This window comes from Macrobrachium rosenbergii, chromosome 52 (assembly GCF_040412425.1).
Source record: "Macrobrachium rosenbergii isolate ZJJX-2024 chromosome 52, ASM4041242v1, whole genome shotgun sequence".
Lineage (NCBI taxonomy): Eukaryota > Metazoa > Arthropoda > Malacostraca > Decapoda > Palaemonidae > Macrobrachium > Macrobrachium rosenbergii.
In genome coordinates this window covers 29,471,458-29,482,742 of record NC_089792.1, presented here as the reverse complement: position 1 = coordinate 29,482,742, position 11,285 = coordinate 29,471,458, and the positions used below count along the sequence as shown (strand labels likewise).

The 11,285-nt window shown below is 38.3% G+C and overlaps 1 pseudogene; it reads left to right on the top strand.

Moving 5' to 3' along the window:
- The first annotated feature begins 439 nt into the window (after positions 1 to 439).
- LOC136833949 (NADPH-dependent diflavin oxidoreductase 1-like) lies at positions 440 to 10,030 on the top strand (annotated as a pseudogene).
- The last annotated feature ends 1,255 nt before the right edge of the window (positions 10,031 to 11,285 follow it).

Here is an 11,285-nt window from a genome sequence, read left to right as displayed (position 1 = left end):
AAAGACAAAGGAGCACGCCCTACTGGAATTTTGAGTCGGCATATGGCGATTGTCTATAGAATTTGAATACAAGAAAATAATGCTATTCCACAATATTATAAATTCAGACAGAAAAGGTAATCAAAGAAATATAGAAGACCAGTTAAGAGCCCCTACGGCTGTGCTGGACAAAAGGCATAGAAAAGATAATTAAATTACAATATAGATATAAATGGAATGGAAAATATGCAAAAAAAGAACTGAAAGTAGTAAATTGAGAAGAATAACGCAAGATATCGAACATTGGAAAAAAGAAGAAGAAATGAAGAAGCTGAGATTCATAGATAACTTTGAAGAAAATAAGTATCTAAAGGGAACTGAGACAAAGGATGCATGTAATAATGAAAACCAGGCTGAATATGTTGGACCTGAAAGCTAACTACCAGGGGAAGATATAAGGATGAGGTCTGTGACCAACTGGAGTAAACATTTGTTCAGGTGCAAAAAACCGTACAAAAAATAGAAAACTTAACATTAGAGACTCTAAGCCCCAAGGCAAAGAAAAGAAACTAATTGGAATACATAAGAATAGCCATGAAAATAAGGACGTCCTGTGAAAACAACAGCACCAGTTAAAAAGTAACAACAACGTCAAGGAGTCATAAAAGTAATAAATTCAAAATAAGGATCATTTGGGAGGTTAGGGGTAGAGTTGCTAAATTAAATAAAACTGTTAAATAATCATATATAATGTAAGAAAAAATAAAACTGAAAAAATTGTATTGATATGAGTAAAAAAGTAAAAATAAAAAGAGATGTAAAAATGTATACAAGAATAAAGCTTCACCTCATGAGAATCGTGTAGTGTGCCCGCAACTGTGTTTGCAGGTGAGCCATAGGAACCAGGAACCAGGATTCCCCAGTCTTGTGTGTGCCCATCTAGTAACGACCACAGAACTTGCTCGTTGACGATGATTGTGTGTTTTGAAAGAAAGTGAAGGCTTAGCCTAAATCAGAGTCTTTATTTAGAAGATATTACCCGCTGATAAAGGCTATCATACTCCCTAACACCAGGTGACTGGCAACAGACCAGACCCTACCTCCCACCGGTACTTTGGCGACTGTAAGGCTAACTGCTGTCAATACCTGTGCCTACGCTATTAGGAAGCTTCACGATGGACCTCCTATTTCAAGATCTAGGCTTGAAATCAATTTCCGTCTTCTTGAAGAAACGCAACAAATGGCAAATGAAATAAGCCTAAAGACTGGACGTTCGAAAAGGTTAGTAGACTGCGGTAGCTTGTTAAGATGATCTAAGGTAGCCTGAGGTAATTAGGTTCATAAACCCTAATCGAAAATGTATACCTAAAGCTAACTTTGGACGATAATTTCTTTAATTTACACTGACTAGGCTAGCTTTATTAATTTGGTGGGGGTGATGTTGGGCTAACGTCTTGTAGAACTCGAGAACCGTTGTGAAAGTTAATGTTGCATAGACTATTTTTAAATAAATGATCAGACTTATTATGATTGTAAATTGGTTAATTTTGACTTTAAACATCTGCAGATACTGGTGAGTATAGGCTAAGGATGTTTTATATATATATAATCTTACCCTTGCTGAATACTCATGTCTCATCATAATCTAACCTTACTGAAGGAATTGTGCTGTTACCTGTTTGTGTTTGGGGTAGAACTAAGTAAGAGCTATGCCTTGGGTATTACCTTGGAAATTGACTTTTTCTGTAGTAGTGTGGTTGCTTATCAAGAATTTACCATTATTTTTTGTCGATCGACTGTAATTAACCTGTAATCAACCTCAGAACTGATTATTTTTTTGTATGTACTGGCCATCTTGAATGCTACACTTGTGCAGTCTTATAGAGAACTTTTGTGAAAGTGGTTCCCTTCACTGAGTGGAGTCCTAGGGGAGCCAGAGCCCCTAACTAAGTAACATGGCCTACTAGGTTAAGGTTAGGGTAAGGTTAGCATAGTTTCCTTTATAATCGATTTCTTAGCCAATCCCTTCTTGAACATGGCTCTCTAATGACTTTCTTATCCTTGGAGCAGTTCCATAGGCTACAGTCTAAGATGTGGAGCTGTTGCCAGAAATACTGTAATGTTTGGTTTTTACTTCCTTTCTAGAAAATTTGGATATTTTTGCCAATTTTGAGATAGTTTTACTGTATACTCTGCACATACAGTCGATTTACAAACATTATCATTCTGATATTGAAAAATGTGATTTTCTGTTTGTGGGTTTGAACATTTCTAAGTGTGCCTTTCAATAAGTAATTAGTAGTTTAGAGTAATGGAACCCCCATTTTAATTGTGGGGGACCATAATGAGAAAATATCAAACTTAACTAACCTAGGTGGGTCCTCACCACAGCTGAGGTTTCTGGAGGAGAAAGGGACAAAGACCTCCCCACTAGCTCTGACCAAGGGCACTTTCTGGTGAAATAGATAACAGGTGTGACCCAACCTAACTTAACAAAAGGGTGCTTCATCCTAATCTGGCAGGGGTCTTTTTTCCTCTAAATCCCCCACCTAACACAACCAGGGCACAGCAAATTATAACATAAATAATAGGGTTGTGACCAAGGTAACAACTAAAAGCTCAATTCGTTTCTGCCGGTCAATATTTAAACATTGGTTATTGAGCAGCTCTTGATTTTTGACTTTCTCGAGTTTGACTTTTTGACTAATCATGTCACACTAGTTTGTCTAGCGTTAAGGTATTGCAGCAAAGGCTGCAGACTAGGACTCATTCGGCTAAGTAAGACATATACCGTCTGCAGTTCGCAGAACAAGATTTACTCTCTGATCTTGGAAGAATGTAAGGAATGGGATAAGGGGAAGTGGAAGACTTGGCAATTCATTTAAATAAATTGCAACATGTGCGACTGAGATAGGGCTACTGCTGGGCAGAAGCTAGGCTTCCCACTGGTTCTGTTAATTCTCCGGGAGTTGATCTTCCTTCACTATCCATACAACTTTGTGTGACAACTTTTTCTCTATCTCAGTCCTCAAACTTTTCCTGTTACGCTTAGTACTGGCTCTCATTCTTCAGACAATGCCATTGCCAGCTTAAAAGTGCATGTGGATCAAATTTTAATTTTTAGTTAACACTTCCCAGATTGGGGCTGTGGAAGTCTAATGGACAATTTAACAGTGTTGGTGCAGTGTGAGTGCAGTGTTAGTGGAAGAGGTGGCTACTCGTCTCTGATGCTCTAGACCAGATCCCTGCTAAACTCCCTTGCTCACCTGGGAGGAAGCAAACTGACAGTCCAGGGAGGTCAGTAGGGTTTTGCCCATGAGTAGTTGCTTCCTCAACGAGCCTGTTGTCCGTAAGTTCCAGGACTTGGAGGTTCGCTGGAAAGGCATCCGATTGGATGTTCATACCTTGTCATCTAGTGATTGGACTCACATGGGCCCAAAAAACAAAGTGGGCTTTGCTAAGGTTTCGAGGCTGACGGAAAAGGCTGGGTGCTTGGTGGAAGATGAATTGCCCCATGCTCATGGCGACCTACAGAGGGCCCCAGCCCGCCCCCTTTGTGTAGTTTTTAAGGGTCTCCCTGTCCAGCTCCTCGCCCATTCAGTGTCCACGGCGCCATGACTCCAAAAGGTGTGCGGAGCAGTCCCAGTTATCGGCAGCCTCGGTTACTGGCGATCCGGTTCTGGCGCTTGTCTGGCGGCGATAACCGAATTTTCATAAACATAACCCGGTTATCGGTGCTGATCGCCCTCTTATCGGCGCCACTAACCAGGATCAGTGCTGTTAATGGCGCACCGGTTAATGCAATCACGCCGTCGTGAGCGGACCCGCCGATAACTGGACTGCCAACATGCCAGTCTGGCAATCGGTAACGTGTCCAGCGCCCAGAGTCAAAGAAAGTGTAGTTTATGACTTGCCCATTAAGGAACCCGCAGTGTCCGAGCACCTATCTTATGAGCATTCAGTGTCACTTCCCAGTTCGTGGGCGCCCAGTGCCAACGTTCCGAGTTGGAAAGTTCAGTGTATGAACATCCAGTGTATGGGCGTGAGTTGTCCAAGCACCCATCATTTGGCAGGTGCCCAGAAGCGAGTACCCAGTGTCAAGCTACAAGCTCCCAGCTGTCTGAGTGTTCTCAAGAATGCCGCGGCTTCTAAGTGTTCTATGTCCGTTCAGTCAGTGAGAGCGTTCGGTATCCAGCGCCCAGTGTCAGTGGGCACTTCCGTTGATGTTAAGTCCACCTGTCCAGTAGTGTGCGGTGCCACAGGTAGGACAGCCAGTACCCTGACATATCAGGTGAGGTACTCTCCGTTGTTGAAGACCTGTGGGTTGGCGCCTGTTTAACGCCTTCTAGGTAATCATTCTACCTTCAAGAAATCGGCCCCTGGTTCCAGGCCCCTGGACCCTCGATTTCGCCCATTTCCTCTGAGTGAAGAGGAATAACCAATGTCAGAACACTATTCTGGCCCCTTTGCATGATTTTTCTTGGTGTGTTATCCTTGGCTCTACTCTCCAGCCACCCCATCTTCTCCAGGCTCAGCCTTTTTTGATGCATCAACCTGTAGGAACTTCCAGATTACCATGTATGGTTCTGTCCTCTTCCACTGGAAAGCCTTTTGCCGCATCAACGACTGGTTATCGGAGAAAGGATGTCAGGAAAACGGTCTTCCGTGCATACCCTCTGACTGATACAGCAGAAGTATCTGTCGCACGCAACTGGCTGGCGAAGCGCCTTCCCTTGGAGTTTCTGCCTCTCAAGGGGACTTCCAGCCTCATAGAGGCTACACAGCGCTCAGCTTTCTCCTCTGCAGATCCTTTTCATTGCATTGAGCTCGGCTCATCTTATTAGGGATATTTTCAAAGTCTTTGAGGTCCTCAGCTTCTTTGATTGGACGGCAGGGGCTTTAGCAAAGAAGTCTGAGGACTGTGCCACGCTTCAAGAGAACTTCGCTTCAGATTGGTTGGGGGTTCTAGCTTGTGCTGATAGAGCATTGAGAGACAACACCCAAGAGTTGACAACCATCTTTACCACTGGAGTCCTGAAGAAACGAGATTTGTGGTGCTCGTTTACCACTAAGGGAGTCACTCCTTCTCAATGTTCATCTCTCCTGTTTGCTCCTTTAGACAGGACAAGCTTATTCCTTCAGGAGTCCCTAGAATGAGTAACGGCTGAACTCCAGAAGAAATCAACTCCGGACCTTCTCGCACAGTCTGCCAAGAGGACTAGGATCCCAGCACGAGCCCCGTCAACTGCCACAACTGCCAGGACGTGTTCTTTGCTGTCGCAGCAGCCCTTTCGGGGTGCTAGAGGTCGCTTCCAGTCCCGTCCTAGAACCAACCTCCTGACGACATTCCCTGTCAAGAAGCCTACCAGCAAATTATAAAAATGACATTTTTATAATAAAATAAAGTTTAATATATACTTACCAAGTAACTATGTGATCGGAGCCCTCCCACCTCTCCTCTCATGGACATAGGGCACAAATGAATTGAGCTCTTCAGCTGTGTTGTACCTATTCTTCCCCGAAAATGGCAGGCAGTTACCTACACCAAAACAATAGAAGTGCTACCACCAATTTCAAAATTTAAGCTGCGTGATAGTTAGAAACTAATATTTATGTAGTTACTTGGTGAGAATATATATAAAACTTTATTTTATTATAAATCATCGTTTTTAAACCAACTCTAAAATGTGCATCCTGCAACCTTACTAAGTGGGTAACAATCGATTGTATGAAAATATATTTTTAATTTACCAGAGCTTCCTGGAATACAAGATGCTTTCACTCATGAATTTTGCAGGCCCCTTGGGCCTGGTTTATGATACATTACCCATAAATATTTTCTAAGGCTGCTGTAATGTGTAAAAGAAATTTATGTGACAGAGACAGAGTACATGGCCAGGTTGAAGTTGTTTTTCTTTGGGGCATGATTGGGGTTAGGACCACAACCACCTGCGATAGCTGAAATCTGCCGTGGTACCCCCTCTAAAATCACTTATAAATACTATTTTGACAGTTCATACACAAATATACAACAAACTAAAATGCTTATAGCTGCCTATTTAATAATTCAAACACCAAAAGATTAAACTATCATCCTAAAACACTAATATAATTTCAAAAAGTCATTTTTACATTTACCCTTAAAAATATATGACTTACAGCTACGTGTGAAAACTAATCAAGTTCCCCAATATTCAGGCACAACCATTTTCTCTCATACAGTATTTAAGCCATCCCATTTTTCTTTTTACAGTAGTTGGAAACATTGAGATTCTAAAATAGAGTTAAATTACTGCACCTCAATGTTAAATATGCACTGAAAAAATACCAATTATAAATGCAATCAGTAATAAAATATTTTCTTGTGCACTGTTGTAGTGTTAATCATACTTAAATCAACTAAACTTGTAATAAAAACAGTACAGTAAATCAAGCAAAGCAAAAAAAAAAAAATTGTAACATGCAGATGTGTGCAAGCATTCATTCATATGCGTCATGAACACACAGTTTAGTTTCATATTTTATGTTGATGATATAGTAATTCATATTTCATTAAAAGGATATGTACAGTACTGAAGAGAGAGAGAGAGAGAGAGAGAGAGAGAACTTGAGGTGTGTTTGCAGTCCATGGAAATCAGGATACACTGTTTTGTGATTTTGAGAATTTTACTTTAACATAAAGTATGTAAGTTTACCTTTGTGTACCCAATTTACCTATGTGCAGCATTAAAAATAATGAGTGGTTAAACTTTATTTCAGCTTCACTTTTAAGCTCTTCACTTTTATGGAACTTTTTCACCAACTTGCAAATTTTCTGTGGGAATATATCTCTTAAATTATCATGAATTGTTAAAATAGGCAGTATAAGCATTTTAGGAGGTGTATATAAATAACAGTTGTAGAGGGTAATGTAAGATGACTTTGGGTGTTTTGGGATGATGGTTTTGGGGTCCATTTTTGCTTGAAATATTAAATTGTTTTGGTATGACAATTTAGGTATATTTTTGTTTAAACTATTAAAATTAGGCAGTGAACTGTTAAAATAAGGCAATTATAAGCATTTGAGTTTAAGGGCTGGTGTTGTAATTATAAGCGGTTAAAGCTGTTTTTAGAGGGGATTTTGCATTTCTGGAACCTATCCCTGCAAAACGTGGGGAGCACTGTAATTCCATAAATTACATTTATTTCTTTTAGCAATAGAAAATTATTTTCTAATTCTTTCCATAGTAGGCTCAATCAGCTGATTCTGAGAATGTAAACATTACAAATGTCAGACGATCTTTTTTTTTTTATACATAATACAATGCGATGATAATGAATCAATATAGTAATACAGTACTCTAAATGGATTCTGTAAAGTAAAAATAACATTTTATTGATATTTTGTTGTGTTTACATTGTCTGCATTAATATTTGAAAATGGTAAATCATTGTAAGCGTACATATGTATCGTCAAGTAAACTTCTCGGAGTTTTAGTTTAGGTATTTTTATGTGTATGTTTCAGTAATTCATATTTCATTCAAGGATGTGTACAGTACTAAGAAGAGAGAGAGAGAGAGAGAAGAGAGAGGGAGAGAGAGAGAACACTGAAGTATGTTGACATCAGTAAAACAAATTCAGAAACAGCTGTTTTTGTGATTTTTAAGGGATTTTTACTTTATAAGAAAAAATGCATTTTATTGATATTCTCCTGTTTATTATTATTAATATTTGAAAATTATTAAATAATTTTATAAAAAATTTATTTAGCCCCAAATATAACATGAAAATACAGTAATTAGCGAATATAAGCTCTGGAAAAATCCTTGAATTAGTCAATTTTCCTTGATTTATTTGGTTATGTTCCACACAAAATCTGCTACTAACTGAAGTGGAATTGCTGAACTGTGATATAGCTGGGGTCCACTGTAATGGGTTTGTGTTGAAACAAATTATGAGGATGATTTTGATGGTAAAATGAAAGCCTTTGTTAAATTTCACTAATGTATTGCCCCTTCTTATTTATGAATAACAAATTAGCTCTGTTTTTGCTTTCTAATTGCCATTGACATGCTGTAAAGTATATCAAGAGGGTGTGTATTTATGGAACAGGAATAACTTGGATTTTATGTGTTCATAAGATCATTTTCACTTTTTCTTATGTGGACTGAAACCTTTAATTACTCCATAGTTGAAATAAAATGTATGTCATCATGTACTTTTAGCTTTAAAATATTTTCTTAATCATATCAGAAATTAGTGCAAGTGCAATTTCTTCCAGTGGATGGAGGATCGCAGTTTTTGATCCTATATGGAAGTCAAACTGGAACTGCCAGGAAGTTGCTGAGAAAGTGGAAGGGAAGCTTATTGTCATTTCTTCAACCCTTTGGTTTCAGCAATGGATGATATTCCTATAGAAAAGATTTTCTAAGAGCAACCTTGGCTGTTTTGTGGCTGCTAACTTTACAGGTCAAGGTGACAACCCAGACAACATGACAAAATTCTTTAAAATTCTGTGGGCAAACGAAAAAATGAGCAACTCTGAAAACTCTCAAGTTTTGGCGTGTTGTTAGGGGCTCAATTCATCATATCAAGTTTAATTTTGCTGGTAGAGACTGAATAATCTTTTGACACTCTGGGTGGTCAGTCTCTTTGTGAAGATGAGCCTGGTGATGATCAGCATGTGAATTGGGGGCCTGATTTTGAAGTAGACTCGTGGCTGCAATCTCTGTGGACAAAAATTATTGGAGCTATACCCTCTGCCTGATGGCATAAAGCCTATTAGTTCATATGCCTTCACTCCTCCAAAATATAAAGTATGTTATGTTGGTGACAGAAAATGATAATTTAACATTGATAAACCCACCATGTCAGATGAAACAGTTTGAACCTTCAACTCTCAATCCATTTATGCACATGTCACAATGAATAAAGGAGTCACTGCTGAAAACCACTTTCAAGAAGTCAGGCTAGTAGAATTTGATGTAAGTGGTGTTCAGTACAATTTAAACCAGGTGATGTTCTTATGGTGCAGCCTCAGAACTTAGAAAGAACATGTTGATGAATTTATAAGTGTGCTCAGCTTAGACCCAGAAAAAAAGTTTTTCTTAGAGAGGGTCTGAGACAAACCTTACTCTGCCCCCTGCATGTCTGTTGCCTTATCCCTGTACTATCAGGGATTGTGTTAGAAATTATTTTTTGATATTCAGAGCGTACCAAAACGATACTTCTTTGAACTCTTGTCTTTTTCACTACAGATGAAGATGAAAAGAAAAAAGTTTATAGAATTTTCATCTCTAAAGGACAACAAGATCTTTATGACTATTGTCATGGGCCAAAGAAGTATAATGGAAGTGCTGGCAGACTTCCCTCACACCAAGAAAAACATTCCATTTGAGTATTTATTTGATCTAATTCCTCCAAATTAGACCAAGGCCTTATTCAATTGCTTCTTCTGAATTAGCTATTCCAGATACGTGTCCAGCTTCTGGTAGCTGTTATTGAAGTACCGAACAGTTCTCAAGAGACCTAGATTGGGATTATGCACCAATTGGTTATCAAGACAAAAGAGAATTCATGTGCCGTATGGTTTAAAATCAGGAGGCGCTAACTTTCCCTGTAAGCGTCTTCCCCAGATTTGCCTCCTGTTATAATGATTGGACCAGGAACTGGTTGTGCTCCATTTGAGCTTACATACAGGAGAGTTGCTTCTGATCAGCATGAAAAATGTTGTCATGGTGTTTGGGTGCAGAAATCGTGATAAGGGCTTTTTTCAAAGAGGAATGGGAGGCTTTAGTAGCTGAAAAAGTTAATTCTCCATTGTGCTTTCACGTGATCAAGATGACAAGGTATATGTGTACAACATGTTATCGACAACATGCTGATAGTTTTTGGGACCTTATTGGAAACAAAGAAAGCCGTGGTATTTTTGCTGGTAATGCTAAGAGGGTTCCAATAGATATTTATGAAGCTTTAACCTTTATATGTGAAAAAGGTCTTGGTTGTAGCACTCAGGATGTTGAAAATGAAGAAGATTTGGAAAAACGGTATCAAACTGAAACTTGGGCATGAAAACTTTTTATACTCTGATATTGATGGTCAGAACCAATGTAAATATGAGTCTTAGCATTGAAGTTACACTTACTTCGCCACTTATATAATTGTCTCTTTATCTGTTAAGGTCATGGAAGGTGACGGTTGAAGAATTATATGAATTTACTGTACAGGTTACTACCTGTACTTGTAAATATTGTAAATAAATATTTTATCACAAATTAAGCTGTTTAGTGAAAATAAAAGTGCACTTCAGTATTGAATATCTCTCTATTACCCTATTATACAATCTTCATTAAGTTGTATGTATATTGTTTATGTATACTGTATTATTTATTGTGTAATAGGACTGCTGTTGACTTATAAATTGAAATCATGACATTTATTTCTTTGAAAAAATTAGCTCATTTTGCACTTTATTTTACTTTTTCTCAAATTTTTTTAGTTTATGGTAATTTTAGCGGTCATAAAACATCCAGATCACTAATTTCCATAAGCAGTTTTATTGTAGAGGTTTATTTTTGTATTCTGATAATGAAATAATTAAGAACTTGTGATGCTTGTTGATTTTATACTTTCTTATTGGTGTTGCTGTAATTGATTTTATTCCTTCAACCTGGTCAGTAATGCCATTCATTTCCCTTACCACTCCATGTGGTGTTTTGTGTAATTCATTTTAAACCTTCTGTTTTGTCAGTGACATATTTTATTTAAGATGAATTTTACCTACTGTTAAAAATAGAATTATATCTCTGTGCCCGATAGGTGAGTTGGCATTCTGAGGATTTGCAGACTTTACCTGGATGAAATCTTGTTCACCTGTTCTCCACCAGGTGTGTTTCAAATGTTTTGGCTCTTTCAGAATTTTCCGTTTTGCCATTGTGTATAGGTATAGTTGCTTAACTATCAGCTGTAACAGGCATTTGTGTACATGCCTTAAAAGCAGCAATGGCGATGGATGGCTTTTAATTGGCCAAGCTGCTTTTCCAACTCTTTTCCCACATTATTAATTCACTGCAAAGGGAAGTTGGGTTTGGAAGATCTTGCATATAAATGTTGGCTGAAGAAACACAGATTCAATATTTGGATTTTCAGTCACAGATGGAATGAACTAATTAAGTTGGAGAACAGGATGATCCTTTAGAAACCTTCCTATTTCAGATGGAACATAGTCAACAAAAGGATAAAAGACATTTTCTGTAGTGGTCATATGGCAGCCAAAGTGTGAACATTCCCTCTGTGTTGCTGCTTCGTTGATATACATGCACTTCTA